This window comes from Oryctolagus cuniculus, chromosome 3 (genome assembly GCF_051225735.1).
Source record: "Oryctolagus cuniculus isolate XC-2025 breed Fujian yellow rabbit chromosome 3, ASM5122573v1, whole genome shotgun sequence".
Taxonomy (NCBI): domain Eukaryota; kingdom Metazoa; phylum Chordata; class Mammalia; order Lagomorpha; family Leporidae; genus Oryctolagus; species Oryctolagus cuniculus.
The window spans coordinates 5,813,954-5,836,070 of record NC_142869.1 but is presented as its reverse complement, the minus strand read 5'-3'; the positions used below and the strand labels follow the sequence as shown (position 1 = coordinate 5,836,070).

Here is a 22,117-nt window from a genome sequence, read left to right as displayed (position 1 = left end):
TTAAAAGATTTTTTAAAAATTGATTTGAAAGGCAGAGTTGCAGAAAGGGATCGAAATAGAGAGAGATAGAACTAGAGAGAGACAGAGAGAAAGAGATTGAGAGAGAGAGAGGTCTTCCATCCACTGGTTCAGTCTCCAGATGGCCAAAATGGCCAGAGCTGAGCTAACCTGAAACCAGGAGTCAGGAGCTTTTTCTGGTTTTCCCATGTGGGTGCAGGAACCCAAGGACTTGGGCCATCTTCCACTGATGTCCCAGGCCATAGCAGAGAGCTGGATCAGAATTGGAGCAGCCAGGACTTGAACTGCTGCCCATATGGGATGGTGGCACTGCATGCTGCAGCTTTACCCACTACACCCCATGTGTATGTCTTTACTGGTTAAGTGAGTTGCTTGTAGGCAGTATATGCTTGAGTCTTGATTTTTTCCATCCAGTTAGCCAGACCATGTGTTTTAATTGGGATATTTAATCCATTTGCATTCAGATTATTATTGATCTGTAAGACATGCCATTTCATGAATTTTCTCCCAGTTGTTTTGAATATTTGTTGTTTCTTATCTATGCATATGGTTGTTTGGTTCTCTGTATTGGTAAGTTCTGATTATCTGGATCTTCCAAGTGTTTATATTGTGGGATTCATGTGTTTGCATGTTGTCATTGACAGTGGTGACCTTACTTACATTTTTAGATGTAGGATTCCCTTACACAACACTGGGTGGAGGCTACTCCAGTGGCCAAGGAGGTACAGTGCACCTTGCATGGAAGTGGGAGCAGAGCATTTAGGTGACAGGGCTTGCAGGTGTCAGTCACTGGGATCTGTGCAGCTGCACTCCAGAGACCTGAGTGGAGTTCTGCACATAATAGGCAAAGCGAAGCAAGTCAGGTGTTGAATCCAGGGTCCATCTGTTGTCTCTGTGGTTGTGCAGGGTGAGATCTCTCTGTGGGTCCAGTGGCCAGTCTCTCCATTTCATCTGCACTGCGTTCTAGCATGCTCCTATAGATATGGTGACCCAATGGTAGTTGTTTGCCTCTGATGCTTCTCTGTTGGGAAGTGCTCAGGTACCTCTAGTAAGCCATCTTGACTTACAAGAGAGCAAAGAATCTGCAGACCTATTAAAGATGGAAACAACGAGCAGAGAAGTGAATTGAGTCCAGGGTATTGGTGATTCCTCAGAGCTCAGTCGCAACCTGTTAAAGAGTGGTTAAATAGAAGTAGCAGCAGATGAACTGATATGGGTGTTTTCGAAACTGCATGAAACACAGGCCATGAATTAATATGCTCCCAGTGAGAGCAGTAAGGTCAGATATACTTGCTACAGATACCAGCAATCAGATCAGTCTCCCCTGGGTGGAGGCAGAGTGTAAGGCAGTTATAATGACAAGGATTGATTTTTCCGCAGTGATTAACTTGAGGAGGGCACTGTGCCTCCCAAGACGTGCTGTTGTGTTAAGTGGCCTGGCGACCACAATATAAAGATTGGAATACCTGGTGTAGAAGACACAGCCTGGTGTGAAAAGTGTGCTGCTGCTGCCTTCTGCTGAGTTGGTGCTGGGAGTGTGGATCACCCTGCAGCAGCTGGCGGGGCTGCTGCTCCTGCTGTGTGTGCTGCCCTGGGCTGAGGGCGGCAAGGTGCTGGTGGTGCCCATGGAGGGAAGCCACTGGCTCAGCCTGCGGGAGGTTGTGTGGGAGCTCCACGCCCGAGGCCACCAAGGCCTGGTCCTAGGTCCTGAGGTGACCAGGCACATCAAGGAGAGGACTTTTCCCCCTGCACACCTAGGCCTCTACACTAGGTTGCATTTGATCTCATGCTTCAGCACAGCTCTCAAATGATCTTTAAGCCATAACATTCTCTGCTACTACTTTTGGAAATTTTGGGAAGCCTCAAAAATGTCTCTATGATGTGTACCAGGACTTGCTGGGAGCTACTGCACAGCAAACCCTTGATCAGGCACTTGAGTGTGACTTCCTTTGATGTGCTTTTAACTGGCGTGCTTTACCCCGCGGGGCACTGCTGGCCAAGTACCTGTCATTCCTGCTGTCTTTTCCCCTGAATTTTGTCCAATGTGACCTTGACTATGAGGGCACACTGTGTCCAAACCCTTCCTATTATATTCCCTGGTTACCAACAATGAATTCAGACCACATGAGCTTCCTGCAAAGGGTCAAGAACATGCTCTACCCTCTGCCCCTGAAGTACATTTGCCACATTTCTTATGATCCGTATGCGAGCCTGGCGTCTGAGCTTTTTCAGAGAGAGGTGTCGTTGGTGGATATTCTCAGCCATGCGTCCGTGTGGCTGTTCCGAGGAGACTTTGTGCTGGACTACCCCAGGCCCATCATGCCCAACATGGTGTTAACTGGGGGCATCAACTGTGCCAACAGGAAGCCTCTCTCTCAGGTCTGTATTGCTACCTTCTCTAATCAATCAGTGTTCTAGTTTGAAAGAAATCAAAAGCATATCTTGTGCATGTCTTTACCCATGTTTCCAGAGAGTTCTCTGTATTGTCCTGGGAGTCTGAGGTAAGACGAATTGTGGAAGTTTCCACAAGTAATGTCATTCAAGTTGCAATGGTCCCTAAGTAGAATGAGAGGCATGGGAGGGGCTCTGTCCTAAGACAGGCAAGCTAAGCTGTGACTCCACCAAGGCTGTCCAGTCGTCACAGCGCCATCTCCTGGGTGTGTGATTTCCTGCAGCTGTGCTGGAGCGGAGACTATGAATCGTGGGATTTTACTGCATATTTTCAATAGAATAATAAAGGAAATAGCAGTTAGTACATGTTGATATGAAAATATTCAATATGAGGTGGGGGAAATGGAGTTAGATTTTTATTTCAACTCTTGATTCTTGATTTTTTGCATCCAGTTAGTCAGTCAGTATGTTTTAATTGAGACTTTTAACCCATTTACATTCAAGTCATTATTGAATTTTAAAGACATGTCATTTTATTAACTTTTTGTCAGTTGTTTTGAATATTGGTTGTTTCTTATTTATGATGGTTCTCGTTTGGTTTTCTGTTTTGATAAGGTTTGATTCTTTTGATCTTTGGAGTATTTATTCTTGTCAATTTTATGTTTTGGCTTGATATCACAATAGTAGTGATCTGACTTTTGTTTTTATTTTAAGCACAACCTTAAGAAACGTGTAAGCTGAGTCTGGTGGTAATGATTTGCATCAGGTTTGCTATCTAAGAAGTTTTCTCTTTGGTCTTCAGTTATGAAGCATAATTGTGTTGAGTGTAGTATTTTTGGTTGTTGTTTTTCTCTTGTGAAGTTGAATTTGTTCTCCCATTTCCTCTTTGCCTGTAAGGTTTTTGATGAAAAATCTACTGTTAGTCTAATGGAAGTTTCATCCATTTGAAAGAGAGAGAGAGAGAGAGAGAGAGAGAGAGAGAGATTGAGATTGGTTTATTTTCCTTTCACTGGCTCACTCCCCAAATGCCACAACAGCTAGGGCTCTGCCTGACCAAAACCAGGAACTTGGAACCACATCTTGGTATCTCTTGTGGGTAGCAGGGCCCAAGCAATGACTTATCATCCGCTGAGTTTCAGGAAGCTGTGTTGGAAGCAGAGGAACTAGGCCTGCTATTGGCATTACAGTTTGGGATGTGAGTGTCCCAAGGTGTTGCCAACCTGTTTCATTTTGAAAAATCTTTATGTTTCTTGGTCCTTTACTAGTTTGACTGTCCTAAGCAATGGGCAGGACCTTTTTTGGTGAAACCCATTTGGAGTCCTTTGAGTCTCCTAGACTTGAAATTTCAATCTTGACCAAGATTTGGATATTTTCTGCTGTTACTTCAGTAAATAGGTTTTCTATGATTTTGCAAATTGCACTTACTGATGTCCCAGGAGTTTGGAAGTTTTTCTTCATTCTGTTTTTCCTTCTGACTGTTATTTCAGATGATCTGTCTTCAAGTAAGGAATACTTTGTTTGCTCAATCTAGTCTGTTGTTGAGGTGGTCAATTGTATTTTTCTCTTGGTTTGTTGACTTGTTTTGCTCTAAGACTTCTGGTTGACTCTTGTCATGATCTCTCTTGCTTTTTTGTATTTCTCATTTTTATCATGGGTTTTTCACAATTATATTGGCATATCTGTTTATATTTCCTTCTATTTCATTGAATTTTCTTGGAATCACTCTTTCAAATTCCTTTTCAGGCATTTCCTAGGTTTCTTTTCTTTGGGTTGTGTTGCTAGTACATTCCTAGGTCCCTTTGCAGGAGTCCTGTCCCCTTTCTTTTCCACTTCTTTCATAGTTTGTGTTTGTGCATGTGACAGATATGGGATGTATACCAACATTATAAGGAGTTTTTTGTAATAAGAGAGTTTCTTCCAAAGATGTGACTTACCATTTTGGTTTGTGTGCTGTGTTCGATTCAGCTCCTATTGGTTTCCTTAGTGTTGTCTTGTAACAGCTTCTTCAGCTCTACCAGAGGCTCTGGACATGGTGACTGTGGCAGCTAGGGCACAGAGCCTGTCCTTCCCACAGGCTGTGCTGGGGAGGGGACACTCTAGTGGCCATGGGTTGTGGAACACATAGCAATGAGAGGAGAGCACACATAGTGTGGCCACACCACTGGGCCCGGGACCTTGTGTGCATTACACAGACAATGCAGAACATGGGACCTGTCAAACTCCCAAGACCATGTGGTCTTGGGAATCCTACATCCTGTGAGGATGGGCTGCCTAAGGTGATATAACAGTGACAGCAGTCCTCTAGTTAGTCTCTGAGGGCAACAGTGGATGGGGGCTACCCCAGAAGTACAAGGAGGTACAGTGCACCCGAACTGGAAGTGAGAGCAGGGAATTTAGGTGATGCAGCATGCACATGTCCATCACTGGGGTCTGTGTTGCAGCTCTCCAGTGGCCTGAGTGGAGCTCAGCACGTGCAGAACAGGAGGAGCAGGGCAGGTGCTGAACCCAGGGTGCACCTGTTGTCTCTGGGGTCTGTGCAGGGTGAGGTCTCTCTGGCTGTGCAGTGGCCAATCTCTCCAGTTCATCTGTACTGCATTCTAGCATGCTCCTGTAGGTATAGTGACCCAATGGTTGTTGTTTCCTCTTTGCTTCTGATCCTTCTGTGTTAGGAAGTGCTCAGGTACCTCTAGTCAGCCATCTTGACTACAATAGAGGAAAGAATCTATAAACCAATGCTCCCAGTGAGAGCAATAGTGTCAGATATATTTGTTACAGATACCAGCAATGAGATAAAAATATTTTTATTTGTTAAACTGTCACCTAAGAAATGATAGGAGGTTAGGACCTAGTGAATGTGTAGAGCTAATGAACTGAGACTGTTAAAAAAGAGATGGTGGGTGAGAGAACTCTCATGGAGTCATTTGAGCACTCTCCAGAGATGCTATAATTCGGTAACCTTGGTAACCCAGTGAGAGACTGCTGGAGAATTTGAGCCCACACTGAGGGCAGAACAGATTCTTTGTGTGGTCCTTGGGAAAGAGCAAGTGAATGTTATACCCACAGGAGCCAGAGATTGGAAGCTGACTACCTTCAATTCTGCTCAGCTGTGTGGAATTACGTCCCTTCTGAATTAAAAAAAAAAAGAGAGAGAGAGAGAGAGATTTACCACACCTAACCTGAGTGTGTCACCTTTGGCACACCCTTAACCCTGAAGAACTAAACAGAGCTCTCTGGCCACACACATCTCAAGCCTGTAAGGCTCCATCAAAAGCACACAGTCCACTTAATACAGTCATAGTATAACAAGAAAAAACACCACAGCGAGGGAAGAAGAATCCAAAGAATATCTCCACAATGCCAAGAAACAAACGCAAAAACCAAGGAAACAAGAACAAGGAAGACATTATTATGCTTCCAAATGAATAAGACACCCCAAGCCAAGATTATGAAGATGATGAGATAGAAGAAATGCAAGATATGGATTTCAAAAAATTTATGATAAGAACATTTAGAAGTTTTCAAAAACAAATGCTTGAACTATAGAAATCCTTACTGGACAGGATACAAAATCTCTCTCGTGAAAATGAAATATTAAGGAGGAATCAAAATGAAATGAAGCAACTAGCAGAACATGAAACGGTGATAGTGAAGAGAAATCAAAATGAAATGAAGAATTCAATAGATCAAATGACACATTAGAGAGCCTTAAAAACAGAGTCAGTGAAGCAGAAGAGAGAATATCAGACTTAGAAGACAGAGTACAGGAAAGGATACAGTCAAATCAAAGAAAAGAAGAGGAAATTAGAAATCTAAAAAATGTTGTTGGGAATCTACAGGATACTATTAAAAAACCCAACATTCGGGTTCTAGGAGTTCCTGAAGGCATGGAGAGAGAGAAAGGATTATAAGGCCTTTTTTAGTGAGACACTTGCAGACAACTTCCCGGGTTTGGAGAAGGACAGAGACATCTAGTACAGGAAGCTCATAGAACCCCTAGTAAACATAACCAAAAGAGATCCTCACCATGACACTTTGTAATTAAACTCACCGCAGTGAAACATAAAGAAAAGATTCTATGTGCAAGAGAGAAACGTCAGATTACTCTCAGAGGATCTCCAATCAGACTCATAGCAGACTTCTCATCAGAAACCCTACAAGCTAGAAGGGAATGGCGAGACATAGCCCAGGTACTAAGAGAGAAAAACTGCCAGCCCAGAATATTATATCCTGCAAAGCTCTCATTTGTGAACGAAGGTGAAATAGACCTTTCATAGCAAACAGAAATGGAAAGAATTTGTTGCCACTCGTCCAGCCCTGCAAAAGCTGCTTAAAGATGTGTTACACTCAGAAACACAGAAACATGGTCATCAATATGAAAGAAGGAAAAGGAAGGAAACCTCACAGCAAAAGATCACAGGAAGTTGAAAGCATATATTAGAAAATATCTTTGGGAAAATGGCAAGGCAAAGTTACCACTTATCATTAGTCACATTGAACATTAATGGCCTGAACTGTCCAGTTAAAAGACACAGATTGGCCGAATGGGTTAAGGAACAAAACCCATCTATTTGCTGCTTACAAGAAACACATCTTTCCAACAAAGATGCATGCAGACTGAAAGTGAAAGGTTGGAAAAAGATATACCATGCCAACAGAAATGAAAAAAAAAGCAGGTGTATCCATCTTAATATCAGACAAAATAAACTTTAATACAAAAACTGTTAAGAGAGACAAAGAGGGGCACTATATAATGATTAAGGGACCAATTCAACAGGAAGATATAACGATTATCAATGTATATGCACCTAATTACAGAGCACCAGTTTATTTAAAAGATATGTTAAGGGACTTAAAGGGAGACTTAGACTCCAATACAGTAGTACTGGGGGCTTCAATACTCCACTCTCAGAAATAGACAGATCAACCGCACAGAAGATCAACAAGGAAACAGTAGATTTAAATGACACTATAGCCCAAATGGATCTAACAGATATCTATAGAACTTTTCATCCTACACTTAAAGAATTTACATTCTTCTCAGCAGTACATGGAACCTTCTCTAGGATTGACCACATACTAGGCCATAAAGCAAGTCTCAGCAAATTCAAAAGAATTAGAATCATACGATGCAGCTTCTCAGACCATAGGGGAATGAAGTGGGAAATTAGCAACTCAGGAATCCCTAGAGAATATGCAAACACATGGAGATTGAACAACATGCTCCTGAATGAACACTGGGTCATAGAAGAAATCAAAAGAAGGATCAAAAAATTTCTGGAAGTAAATGAAGATAACAGCACAACATACCAAGAACTTATGGGATACAGCAAAAGCAGTATTAAGAGGAAAGTTTATAGCAATAGGTGCCTACATCAAGAAATTGGAAAGGCACCAAATAAATGAGCTTTCAATGCATCTCAAGGATCTAGAAAAACTGCAGCAAACCAGACCCAAATCTAGTAGGAGAAGAGAAATAATTAAAACCAGAGAAGAAATCAATAGGATTGAATACAAAAAAAAATTACAAAAAATCAGCCAAACAAGAAGCTGTTTTTTTGAAAAAATAAACAAAATTGACACCCCATTGGCCCAACTAACTAAAAAAAGAGGGGAAAAGACCCAAATCAATAAAATCAGAGATGAAAAAGGAAACGTAAAAATAGACACCACAGAAATAAAAAGAATCATCAGAAATTACTACAAGGACTTGTATACCAGCAAACGGAAATCTATCAGAAATGGATAGATTCCTGGACACATGCCACCTACCTAAATTGAACCAAGAAGACATAGAAAACCTAAACAGACTCATAACTGAGACAGAAATTGAAACAGTAATAAAGGCCCTCCCAACAAAGAAAAGCCCAGGACAAGATGGATTCACTGCTGAATTCTACCAGACATTTAAAGAATAACTAACTCCAATTCTTCTCAAACTATTCAGAACAATCTAAAAAGAGGGAATTTTCTCCCAAATTCTTTCTATGAAGCCACCATCACCTTAATCCCTAAGCCAGAGAAAGATGCAGCATTGAAAGAAAATTACAGACCAATATCCCTGATGAACATAGATGCAAAAATCCTCAATAAAATTCTGGCCAATAGAATGCAACAACACAACAGAAAGATCATCCACCCAGACCAAGTGGGATTTATCCCTGGTATGCAGGGATGGTTCAGTGTTCGCAAAACAATCGATGTGATACACCACATTAACAGACTGCAGAAGAAAAACCATATGATCATCTCAATAGATGCAGAGAAAGCATTTGCTAAAATACAACACCCTTTCATGATGCAAACTCTAAGCAAACTGAATATAGAAGGAACATTCCTCAATACAATCAAAGCAATTTATGAAAAACCCACGGCCAGCATCCTATTGAATGGGGAAAAGTTGGAAGCATTTCCACTGAGATCTGGTAGCAGACAAGGATGCCCACTCTCACCACTGCTATTCAATATAGTTCTGGAAGTTTTAGCTATAGCTATTAGGCAAGAAAAAGAAATTAAAGGGATACAAATTGGGAAGGAAGAACTCAAACTATCCCTCTTTGCAGATTGATTCTTTATTTAGGGGATCCAAAGAACTCTTCTAAGAGACTATTGGAACTCATAGAAGAGTTTGGCAAAGTAGCAGGATATAAAATCAATGCACAAAAATCAACAGCCTTTGTATACACGGGCAATTTCACGGCTGAGAAAGAACTTCTAAGATAAATCCCATTCACAGTAGCCACAAAAACAATCAGATACCTTGGAATAAACTTAACCAAGGATGTTAAAGACCTATACAATGAGAATTACAAAATCTTAAAGAAAGAAATAGAAGAGGATACCAAAAAAATGGAAAAATCTTCTATGCTCATGGATTGGAAGAATCAATATCATCAAAATGTCCATTCTCCCAAAAGCATTTTATAGATTCAGTGTGATACCAATCAAAATACCAAAGTCATTCTTCTCAAATTTGGAAAAAATGATGCTGAAATTCATATGGAGACACAGGAGACCTCAAAGAGCTAAAGCAATCTTGTACCACAGAAACAAAGCCAGAGGCATCACAATGCCAGATTTCAGGACATACTACAGGGCAGTTGTTACCAAAACAGCATGGTACTGGTACAGAAACAGATGGATAGACCAATGGAACAGAATAGAAACACCAGAAATCAACCCAAACATCTACAGCCAACTTATATTTGATCAAGGATCCAAAACCAATCCCTGGAGTAAGGACAGTCTATTCAATAAATGGTGCTGGGAAAATTGGATTTCCACGTGCAGAATCATGAAGCAAAACCCTACCTTTCACCTTACACAAAAATTCACTCAGCATGGATTAAAGATCTAAATCTATGACCCGACACCATCAAATTATTAGAGAACTTTGGAGAAACCCTGCAAGATATAGGTACCTGCAAAGACTTCTTGGAAAAGACCCCGGAAGCACAGGCAGTCAAAGCCAAAATTGACATTTGGGATTGCATCAAATTGAGAAGTTTCTGTACTGCAAAAGAAACAGTCAGGAAAGCGAAGAGGCAACCGACAGAATGGGAAAAATATTTGCAAACTATGCAACAGATAAAGGGTTGATAACCAGAATCCACAAAGAGATCAAGAAACTCCACAACATCAAAACAAACAACCCACTTAAGAGATGGGCCAAGGACCTCAATAGACATTTTTCAAAAGAGGAAATCCAAAGGGCCAACAGACACATGAAAAAATGTTCAGGATCACTAGCAATCAGGGAAATGCAATTCAAAACCACAATGAGGTTTCACCTCACCCCAGTTAGAATGGCTCACATTCAGAAATCTACCAACAACAGATGCTGGTGAGGATGTGGGGAAAAAGGGACACTAACCCACTGTTGGTGGGAATGCAAACTGGTCAAGCCACTATGGAAGTCAGTCTGGAGATTCCTCAGAAACCTGAATATAACCCTACCATACAACCCAGCCATCCCACTGCTTGGAATTTACCCAAAGGAAATTAAATTGGCAAACAAAAAAGCAGTCTGCACCTTAATGTTTATTGCAGCTCAATTCACAATAGCTAAGACCTGGAATCAACACAAATGCCCATCAACAGTAGACTGGATAAAGAAATTATGGGACATGTACTCTATAGAATACTATACAGTGGTCAAAAACAATGAAATCCTGTCATTTGCAACAAAATGGAGGAATCTGGAAAACATCATGCTGAGTGAATTAAGCCAGTCCCAAAGGGACAAATATCATATGTTCTCCCTGATCAGTGACAACTAACCGAGCACCAAAAAGGAAACTGTTGAAGTGAAATGAACACTATGAGAAGCAGAGACTTGATCAGCCCTTGTCCTGACTGTTGATGTAAAATTTAATACTTTATTATTTGAACTCTGTAATTAACACACAATTATTCTTAGGTGTTTAAATTTTAACTGAAAAGTGATCCCTGTTAAATGTAAGAGTGGGAATAAGAGAGGGAGGAGTTGTACAATTTGGGACATGCTCAATCGGATTTGCCCCAAATGGTGGAGATAGAAATGTGCCAGGGGATTAAAAAAAAAGAAATATATATACACACATATATACATATAAATTTATAAAATGTATAGAATAGTGTGTGATTTTTGATTCACCTGTACATTTAGCTTGTTCAAATCAGGGTACTCATGTCATATCTGTCTCCTCAGACTTTTATCTTTTCTTTGTGGCTACAAGATTTCAAGTCTTTCTTCTGGTTTTCTTTGAGGATATCCATACGTGATCATTGCCTGTAGTGGACCTCAGCACTTATTTTTCCTGTCACTTTTTCCCACCAACTAACCTTTCCTTGTCTCTTCCTCCCGTTTTCACATCCAGCCTTTAGTAGCCACTCTTCTGCCTCAATCTCTATGAGATCAACTTTTTAAAAAAAAGATTTTATTTACTTATTAGAGAGAGAGTTACAGACAGAGAGAGGGAGAGATAGAGAGAAAGGTCTTCCATTTGCTTGTTCACTCTGCAAATGGCTGCATTGGCCGGAGCTGTGCTGATACAAAGCCAGGAGCCAGGAGCTTCTTCCTGGTCTCCTATGCGGGTGCAGGGACCCAATACTTGTTCCATCCTCCACTGCTTTCCCAGGCCATAGCAGAGAGCTGCATACACAGAAGAGCAGCTGGGATTAGAAGTGGCACCCGTATGGGTTGCCGGGGCGACAGGTGGGTGCTTTGGCCACAAAGCCACAGCGCCAGCACAGAGGTCAACTTTTTTACATTTAACAGATGAGTGAAATCAAGGAGTACTGGTCTTTCTATACCTGCCTTACATCACTTATAATGTCATCCGTTTCCATCCATGTTGTGCAATGACAAAATTTTCTCTTATATGAGATGTGTTCAAAGATTCATGGAAATTGCCTATTAAAAAAGTATGTGTGAATTCACAATTTTGTCAACAAAAGCACTTGCTTTGTATTTTCTGCAGACTCTTTGAAGTAAGCGCCCATAGTCACTGTGCATCCATGTCACGTTTTCTTTGTCCATGTATCGGTAGATGGGTCGTTGGTTGACCCATCTCTGGGCGATTGTGGATCCTGAGTGCTGCAGTAATCATAGCAGTGCTCTTTGTTATGTGGATTTCTTCTGCTTTGCATGCACACTCCTAATGGGGAGTGCTAGAATATACTGTAGTTCTACTTTTAACTTTTCTGAGAAGCTTCCAAACTGTTTTCCACAATGGCTTTACTAATTTACATTCCCATCAGCAGTGCGTAAGAGTCCCCTGGTCTCCATCTCCTCACCAGCACCTGTTGTCATTCTGTTTTGATCATCATTGTTCTAACTGGAATGGGGTGATATCACACTGTGGTTTGGATTTGCATTTATCCCAATTAATAGTAATTTCAGGTCTTTTTAAATGTAGCTGTTAGCCCTTTGTATGCTTTTCTTAAAAAATCATTTCTTTTCATTGGTGAGATAGATGAAAGAAGGGGAGACCTATCCCAAAGACTCACTTCCCTATTCATGTCTGAAGTTTATTTGTCTGTTTGGTGAGGCCATGGTTCCCAAAAGTTGCTGTTGCTTACTGACCAGTGACCATGTCTGCCAATCAAGGACCAGTTACTTTCCACACTCCTTGTAGTCTGCTTTGTTTTTATTAAAGAGAAATTCTAAGCAGGCGGTTGATGATGCTCTCTGTGCCTGTGTTCCCTGGTGCTGTGTCAGCACTAGATGGCACCCTAAGTCCACCTTTGCTGTGGGTCGGCCATCTTTGTCTTTTCACGGTTTTGGCACTAGAGGGAGCCCAAGCCCAAAATTGTTACAAACATATGGCTTTGAGTATTTTCATGTTTCTCATGGTGAACTTGGTTTCAGTGAAGCAGATAGTCCTTCTCCTCAGATCTGTGAGCCAGGGCCTGGGTTTGGGGCAGGGTCTGGTAGCCATCCACAGTCATGGGGTCAGGTGCTGTGGATGCTGCCAGACACTGGGCCTCACCATGGTGGGTCTCACCCGTGGCTCCAGAGCAACAGCCACTGTCTCCCTCCCTCTTCTTCCACAACTGGACCCTGACTCTCTTCTCTCTGTTGTGTTGTTTGGTGTTGGGAGAGGATGTGGTAGGAAGTCCTGTGGCCACTGAAGCTGCTGCCACGCTGGGGTGCAAAGCCCACCTCCCATCAAACCTACGCAGCATAGGGTCAGTGCCAAGGCCCAGACAGCGCGGGCCTGCCTGCTCTTAAGGTCTACTCATGGCCCGAGACTGTTGCATGCAGTGGGGTGATAGAGGCTTGAGCACAAGTCCAACCCAAAGGCACCCAATGTTCTATGTGTGGGTGCAAGTGCCAGGGGCTGTTGGTTCCTCTAGTGTTCAGATTCACCACAGTGGGCCCTACACTGAGTTCCAAGGCAAAATCTTGTAATTCCCTCCCTGTTCTAACCTAGGAAATGGAGTCTTTCAACACTCTGTGATTCTTCAGTAGGGTAGGGATGGTGGAGAGGTCCCTTGGCTACTAAGGCTGACACCAAGCTGGTTTGCACCTGAAGCTCATGGCTATAAGCACCAATGAAGTCACAGATTGACCACCCAGGCCCAGGCCATCCATGGCTAGTGGTGTTGTGGAGCAGGTGTGAGTCCACTCTGCTGAGATCTGTAATTTCCACTGGGCCCTGGGATGGTTCAAGAGGCTCCATCCACAGTCACTGGTCTGGGGCTCTACCTGATATGGAATTCTTCTTGGCAGGCCTGTACTGTGTTCCACGTCTGTAGCCCATTTTTAATTTCCTTTGCCTTCACTAAGTGGCTGGTGTCTTTTTCTAAGCTGCACTGCTTGGATTTAGGGGAGGGCTGGTACAGGAAGCTCCCTCATGTCTTCTTCAATTCCTCTTTTCTTATTAGCATGCTGGCAATAACCCCAGGTGCTGTGCTCTTCCACATGGTTCCTCAGCTCTTGTGGGGTTGCTTCATGCTTAGAGAGTTGTTGACATCGACGTTTCTGTGGAGAGACAATCGCAGGAGGGCCTGATCTGCTCTCTGGCTCCGCCCCAGTGTTATCTCAGGTTAGTGTCCCTGGCTCCTGTGGTTTGCTTAACCCTAAGATTTGACTCCTGTGAGGAGTTTGTGGAATTCTCCTCATGCAAAAGACCCAAGTCCAACAAAGCTATATTTTTTTTCTCTGTCTCCTCCTTTGTGATTTTAAATGGATTTAATTATGTTATGGGTGTTCTCAAAGAAATAACTTTTAGACTTGCCTATTATTTTTTATTTTGTTTTCTGTTTTAGTAAATTCAGTTCGTTTAACTTTAGGATTTAATTATTGTGGTTTTTTTTGTCTGAGTGACCTGTCCTTTGATGAAGGTGAAATATTGAATTCCCCAGTTATGATTTATGCTGGAGCCAATCTGTCCCATAGGATCTACTACTCTGTGGTATAAACTTCGAACTGCAACATTAGATGAATATGCATTCACAATTGTTAAATCTTATTGAATTGATCCCTTAATTATATACTGAGACATTCTTTGTGTTTTTACAGTGTTTGACCTTGTTAGTTTAATCTGATATAATTACAGCTCTTCATGTTGACTTTTGGTATCCATTTTCAGGAAATATCTTTCTCCTTTCCTTATCTTTCACTATGCGTTATGTCTTTAATGGTTAAGTGAGTTTCTTGTAGGCAGCATATCATTGAGTCTTGGTTTTTTTAAATTGTCCCAGTCAGTCCATTGTTTTCTTGGGACATTAAATCCATTTACAGTCAGATAGTTATTGATGTGTAAGCCTTGCCACTTGTGGAGTTTCTGTCAGTAGGTGTGAATATTCTTTGTCATTGTTTATCTCTCTCATTGTTTTTCTGTGTCAAAGGGTTCTATCCTTTTCTATTGATTTTTCGTGTATCTATTCATCTTTTGGTTTTATATTTTTGTATCTATTCATGGCAGTATGACCTTCCTTCTGCTTCTAGGCGTAGGACTCCCTTAAGAAACTTGTAAGGCGCATCTGGTGGTGCTTGTTTCCCTCGGTTTTTGCTATTTTAGGGAGTACCTGTTTCTCCTTCACTTTGGCAGGGTAGTTTTGTTGAGTATTTCTTCTTGGTGGGCAGGTTTTTCTCTGACAACCTTGGACATATCATCCCATTCTTCCTGGTGTATAAGGTTTCTGTTGAGAAATGCTATTTTATAATAGGAGATCTCTACTGTGTGACTGGTGATTTTCTCTTGTTATTTTTAAGTGTTTATTTGTTTAAGTTATTTTTATCCATTGGAAAGGCACAGGGACAGAGAAAAAGACAGAGAGGGAGAGAGAGAGTAATTTTCCTTTACTGGTTCTCTCCCAGGTATTCACACCAGCTAGGGCTGGGCGAGGGCTAATCCAGGAGGAAGCAGCCCCATGCAGGTATCTCAAGTGGGTGGCAGGGCTCAAGCACTTGAGCCCTCATCTGCTGCCTCTCATGTTGCATTAGCAGGAAGCTGGATTGGAATCAGAGAAACTGGGCCTCAAATGGACATTTCAGTACAGTGTCTGGGTATTCCAAGCTGGGTTGAAATTGGCATTTCAGTACAGTGTCTGGGTATTCCAAGCTGGGTTGAAATTGGCATTTCAGTACAGTGTCTGGGTTTCCAAGTTGCTAACCTGCTAGAATCAATATCCTCTCTCTTGATGTTTTTTGAAGTTTTTCTTTTCTTTTCTTTTCTTTTGTGTGTGTGTATGATATTTTTTTTGATTTAGTTTTTTTTAACTTTTATTTTAATGAATATAAATTTCCAAAGTACAGCTTATGGATAACAATGGCTCCCCCCCCCCCATAATCTCACTAGTCCAAATGATCAATTCCCGTTCACAGTTTATCATAATGATAGGACTAAGAATCAGAGAGATCACATGATCAAGACTAGTGTCTGAAGTTTTTCAAATCTGATCTTTTGATAGTTTGACTGTTCTATGGAATGCAGAGCACCTTCCTGATGAAATCCTCTTGAGGACTTTGAGTCTCCTAGACCTGGATGTCCACATCTTCTCTACGATTTGGGACACTTTTAGCTGTTATATCAGTGAATAGATTTCCCATGCCTTTTCCAATCTTGTCTAATGTTGTCCATAAGTCTGGAAGTCCTTCTTTTTTCTGACTCTGTTCATTGGAATGTTCTGTCTTCGCATTTGGGAATTACTTCCTCTGCTTATCTAGTCTGTTGTTGAAGGGCTCAGTTGTATTTTTTTTTATTTATTGAGTTCTTCAGCTCTAATATTTCTGTTTGATTTGTTCCATGGTCTCTTTTTGTTTTTGTTGAATTTATCATTCGTATCATAGTATTTGCAATTTTATTGACATATCTATATTTTCTTCAATTTTGTTGAGTTTCCTTAGAATCATTCTTTCAAATCCTTCCTTGGGCATTTCATCACATTTCTTTTTTGTGAAGTACGTTGCCAGTACATTATTGTGTTCCTTTGGAAAATCATGTCACCTTACTTTTTGCAGTTGTGTCCCTGTGTTGGTGTCTGAGCATCTGCTGGGTCTGATTCTGTACCTAGTTTATGGCTGGCTTTTGTAGTAAGAGAGTTTCTCCCAAGTTGTGCCTTCGGGTGTTGGCTCTGTGCTGTGTTACTTTTGGTTCCAGTTGGGAGCCTTAGTGTGGCCTCTATACAGCTTCTCCAGCTCCATAAGAGGCTTTGGGCAGGGACACTGTGGCCACTGGGCAGACAGCCTGTCCATGTGCACAGGCTGTGCAGGATGGGGACATTCTAGTGGCCCAGATGGGTATAGAACATATAGCAGTGGGGGTGTGGTACCCACAGTGTGCCTACTCCAGCAGGCCGAGTCAAGGGTATGCAGTACACACAGCAGAAGCCCTGGGCCTGTCAGACCCTGCACAGGCCACATGGACAAGGGGCTCCTCCACCAAACCAGGGTGGGTGGAACAAGGTGATGTATCTGCGGTGTCATGGCATGAAGCAGTCTCTGAGGGCTGCACTGGGAGGGGCACTCCAGTGTCCAGGAGGGTGCAGTGCACCTTGCATGGTAGCAGGAGCAGGGTACCCGAGTGGCACGACTTGTACTCCTCAGTAGCTGGGGTCTGTGCGGGGGCACTGCAGTGGCCCGAGTGCAGCTCTGCACCTAAAGAACAAGGAGGAGTGGGGCCGCCGTGAAGCCAACATCTGTCAGCTTGTGGGCTCTGTGTAGGTGCGATGTCTCTGTCTGTCCAGGGTAGGTCTCTCCATTCCACCTGCACTGCACTCCCCCAAGTGTTGTAGCTAAACGAGAGTTTGTTTTTCTCTTAGTTTCTAATCCGTCTCTGTTGGGAAGTCCTCCGGTGTCTGTCACTGGCCATCTTGCCAGACCTGAGAGCACAGAGACTGCACAGTCATCCAACAGGGCCCCATGCAGCACAGTCCGGAATTGGGGCCAGGGTAGTGGTGACTCTCAGAGCTCAGCTGCAGCCTGCTAAAGTGGTTAAAAGAAAAATAGTAGGCAATGAAATGAAATTGATGTGTGAAATTACTAATTTTAAGTGCTTCCCAGTGGGCTATTGAAGGAGAGAGAGAGAGAATATGCAGCTCCCAGCCTCTCTTTAATGAGGTTAGGGGTACCCTATGGACAAGAAGGTATCTAGGGTATTTGATGGCACAACTATGAGCTGAATGTGGAGTTTAGTGTCCATATTTCTTTGCAGTCTTACCTGTAGGGATCAGGTGAAGCAGATGCATCCTGGGAAAGGAGACATTTTGATTGACCAGTAAGAGAATAGAATGACACATGAGGAGGCCGATGCCGTGGCTCAATAGGCTAATCCTCCGCCTTGCGGCGCCAGCACCCGGGTTCTAGTCCCGGTCGGGTCCCGGATTCTTTCCCGGTTGCTCCTCTTCCAGACCAGCTCTCTGCTATGGCCCGGGAGTGCAGTGGAGGATGGCCCAAGTCCTTGGGCCCTGCACCCACATGGGAGACCAGGAGAAGCACCTGGCTCCTGGCTTCGGATCAGCGCAATGCACTGGCCGCAGCACGCCAGCTGCGGCGGCCATTGGAGGGTGAACCAACGGCAAAAGGAAGACCTTCCTCTCTGTCTCTCCCTCTCACTGTCCATTCTGCCTGTCAAAAAATAAAAAAAATAAAATAAAATAAAATAAATTAAAAATAAAAAAATGACACATGGGGAGATAGTCTGTGATATGTTACCTCTAGCCCAACAGATCCTAAAAGCTGCCCACATAGCACATATCAATATCAGTGTCCAAAGTCTTATTTTGATCATTGGAAACACAAGACATTGAACTAGGATGTCCCCAGAGAGAGCAGCAGGGTCAGATGAGTTTCGCTTAGATTGGGCCTTCAGATCAATCTCTGCTTGGTGGAGGCAGAGGGTAGGGCAGTCATAGAGAGGAGGATAGTTTATTCCACAATGATTACTTGAGGAGGGCACCGTGGCATCCAATGACATGCTGATGTGATAAGCAGCCTGTTGACAGCATATAATGACTGGAGAAACTAGTAGGAGGCGCAACCCAGTGTGCAAAGTGCGGTGCTGTTGGTTTCTGCTGAGTTGGTGCTGGTACTGCGGATTCCCCTGCAGCGGCTGGTGAGGCTGCTGCTCCTGCTGTGTGTGCTGCCCTGGGCTGAGGGCGGCAAGGTGCTGGTGGTGCCCATGGAGGGAAGCCACTGGCTTTTTTTTTTCCTTCTTTGTTCTTTCAGCATATGACATGGACTGTTTCTATTGTTCTCATTGGGTTTTCCGCTGTGAGTTGCCTTTTTCTCAGGCATGTAGTTTCTATCTTTTTTAAAAATTATTAATTTTGCCCTGGGTTGGCACAGGGGATTAAGCAGCCTCCTGCAGTGCCGGCATCTTCCATGGGCGCTGGTTTGAGACCTGGCTGCTCCACTTCTAATGCAGCTCCCTGCTAATGCACCTTGGGAAGTCCCGGGAGCATGTCCACTCTCTTCAGGATGCATGAGAACAGAGCAGAGAGTTTGAGGTAGAGAAGGTTCATGCGAAGGGGAGCCACAGGTGGCAGGCAACGAGGCACAGAGGCAGCGGGTGGCAAGCTCAGGGTGAGTGCTCGGAAACTGCCTGGGATGGCACAGGCAGAGCTGAGCAGGAGATGCAGTGAATGTGGGAGAAGGAGCAGAGGGCCTCCCAGGGCTGACTGATCTGCTTTATTTTTGGTCAGATCATGAAACATCCGTTCTGTTTGTTTCCCCCTTGTGCAATGCAGTCATTCAATTATATCATCTCTGTGTGTCTATATTATATTTGTAAAAATGTTGAAAAGTAAGCAACTATTTTAAAATGATTGTTTTTTTTTTTTGCCTTTACTGCAATTATATTCTCTGCAGTTAACTTCATTGTCTCCAGTTTTATTGACTCCCACTTTCCTCGCTGGATGACTTTCGATAGGCGACCTGACCATTCTGGCTTAGATATTGTCGTAGTGAGCACACGACACACATTATGTAGTCTCATTATTTCTGCAGCTTAAACGGTATGCAGCAGGACAAGGTGTGTCACCTGGAACCCATGTTAGTTCCATTGTATTTGTCAAGTGAGAGACCATTTACCCTTAAAGATTCACCATGTATTATATGTGATAGTTGTGCCACTATCATTTTTATTAAATATTTAAAAAATATTTTGGGTTATTATCTCATAATTACACACAATTATGGGCCAGCATGCGGTGCTTTCATTCATGTGTATATTGTGTCATGTTCAAATCAAGGCAGTCCATCTCCTCAATGTCTTTATCAAAATGTCTTTGTGGAGACAGCATTCAAAATCTTTTTCTCCTGGCTGTTTTGAAATATATCACGTGTAAAAAAATATATATCACATGTGTTCGTCACCTATGGTCATGCAACTGTGCAGATGAATCCAGCACTTTTCTCCTAACTGGAACTTGTTCCCGCTGACCAGTCCTTCCCTCCCTCTCCCTCTCCTCTATGCTGTTGGTGCTTAGGAACTGCTGTGCTGCTCTCAATTTCAGTGAGGTCAAGTTTTTTTTTTTTTTTTTTTTTTTTTTTTTTTTTTTTTTTTGACAGGCAGAGTGGACAGTGAGAGAGAGAGACAGAGAGAGAAAGGTCTTCCTTTGCCGTTGGTTCACCCTCCAATGGCCGCCGCTGCAGCCGGCGCACCGCGCTGATCCTGGCAGGAGCCAGGAGCCAGGTGCTTTTCCTGGTCTCCCATGGGGTGCAGGGCCCAAGCACCTGGGCCATCCTCCACTGCACTCCCTGGCCATAGCAGAGAGCTGGCCTGGAAGAGGGGCAACCGGGACAGAATCCGGCGCCCCAACCGGGACTAGAACCCGGTGTGCCGGCGCCGCAAGGTGGAGGATTAGCCTATTGAGCCACGGCGCCGGCTTTGAGGTCAAGTTTTGATTTCTACCTATGACTGAGGTCAAGGGCTGTTTGTGTTTCTGTAGCTGGCTTGTTTTGCTTAAAACTAACAGCCTCCAGTTCCATCTACCTTTTCACCAATGACAAGGTTTAGTCCTTTTTTTATGGCTAAATGCTAGGGATCTTTTAAAAATCTGTGGAAATTGCCAGTTATGAAAAAAGCATGTGTGCATTCCAGAAATCTTTGTAACAAAATGAACTTTTGTCTTCATTGCATTTTCTACAACCCTTGGGAAGTACCCTTGATGGAGCAAAGACATACTCCGCAGCCATTCTAGCTCCTTGTCCTAAAATAGAGAGGGGGTGGGGGGAGACAGAGAGGTTCACTCACCAGCTGGCTGAAATGGCCAGAGCTGCTCCGATCTGAAGCAGGAGCCAGGAGCTTCTTCCAGGTCTCCCATGCGAGTGCAAAAGCCCAAGGGCTTGGGCCAACTTCTGTTGCCTTCCCAGGCCATAGTAGAGAGCTGGATCCAAAGTGGAGCAGCCGGGTCTTGAACTGGCACCCATATGGGACACTGGCATTGCAGGCAGTGGATTTGCCCACTGCACCACAGTGCCAGCCCCCTAAAATTTTCTTTACACATTCATTTGTTGATGGACACTTAGGTTGATGTCATTTCTTGGCTATTGTGTATAGTGCTGCAATCATCATGGCAGTGTTGTTGTCTCTTGAACATGCTGGTTTCCTTCCTTCTGCATATACCCAGAAGAGAGATTGTTATATCGTATGGTAGTTCCAGCTTTAATTTTTTTTCAGAATATTCCATCCTGTTTTCCATAATGGCTATGCTAATTTGTACTCTCGTGAATAGTGTTCTAGTGTTCTCTCTTTTCCACATCCTCACTGGCACCTGTTATCTTTTGTGGAATTTGATAATAGTCATTCTAACTAGTGTGAAGCAATATTCATTATGGTTTCAATTTATGTTTCCCCAGTGATTAGTGATGTTGATTTTGTGTGTATGTCGTGTGTGTGTGTGTGTGTGTGTGCGTGTGTGTTGGATGTTTGTCTTTTCTTTTGAGAAATCTCAATTCATGTCACTTGGCCAACTTACAAGCATGTTATTGGTTTCTTGATAGTAGGTTGCTTGAGTTCCTTATATATTCTGGATATTAACTCCTTTTTAGATGTGTAGTTTCCAGATATTTTCTTCCATTTTGTATGTTGTTTCTCCATTCTGTTGATTATCTTCTTTGAAGTTTTTCACTTAGATGTAATCCCATTGGGCTGTTTTTGGTCTTATTCCTCCTAAGGTGGTCTTATTAGAAAAAAAAGCAGCAGCAGCTTCCCAGTGCCATGTCGTGAAGCATTTCTCCAGGGTTTTCTCCTGACTTTCACAGTGTGTGTCTTCCATGAACTGCCGGGACCCATTTTGAACGCCCTTTTGCATGTGTAGGTCTATGTCCCACTTCCCCATGCGGATCTCCAGTTTTCCCAGCACTGCTGATTGAAGAGACTGTCCTTTCTTCACTGTGTGATCTTAGCACTTTGTGGAAAATCCCTTGGATATCAGGGCCTGGGTTTATTTCTAGACTTTCTATTTTGTCACATGGGTTTTTGTATGTATTTTTATATCAATGCTATATTGTTTTGATTGCTATAAGTACAGCATATTTTGAGTGAGACAGTGTAGTGCCTGTTGCTTTGTTCTTTGCTCAAGATTGCCTTAGCTATTGAGGGGATTTTGTGATTTCCTATGAATTTTAGCATGGCCGTATCTTGTTCTGTGAAGGATGCCATTGGTATTTGATAAGGATTACGTTGAATTTATAGACTGCTCTAGGCAGTATGGACATTTTAACAATATTGCTTCTCCCAGTGCACAGTCACAGTTATCATTCCTTTCTTGTGTGTAT

At 42.9% G+C, this 22,117-nt stretch overlaps 2 protein-coding genes and 1 pseudogene across 2 annotated transcripts in view; all 3 read left to right on the top strand.

Annotated features, from left to right (window-relative positions):
• Nucleotides 1-22,117, top strand: part of UGT1A7 (UDP glucuronosyltransferase 1 family, polypeptide A7) — a 148,716-nt gene that overhangs the window by 66,144 nt on the left and 60,455 nt on the right.
• The window catches only part of UGT1-6 (UDP-glucuronosyltransferase 1-6), a 96,940-nt gene that overhangs the window by 14,405 nt on the left and 60,418 nt on the right, over nt 1-22,117 (top strand).
• Nucleotides 565-2,537, top strand: LOC138849123 (UDP-glucuronosyltransferase 1A4 pseudogene; annotated as a pseudogene).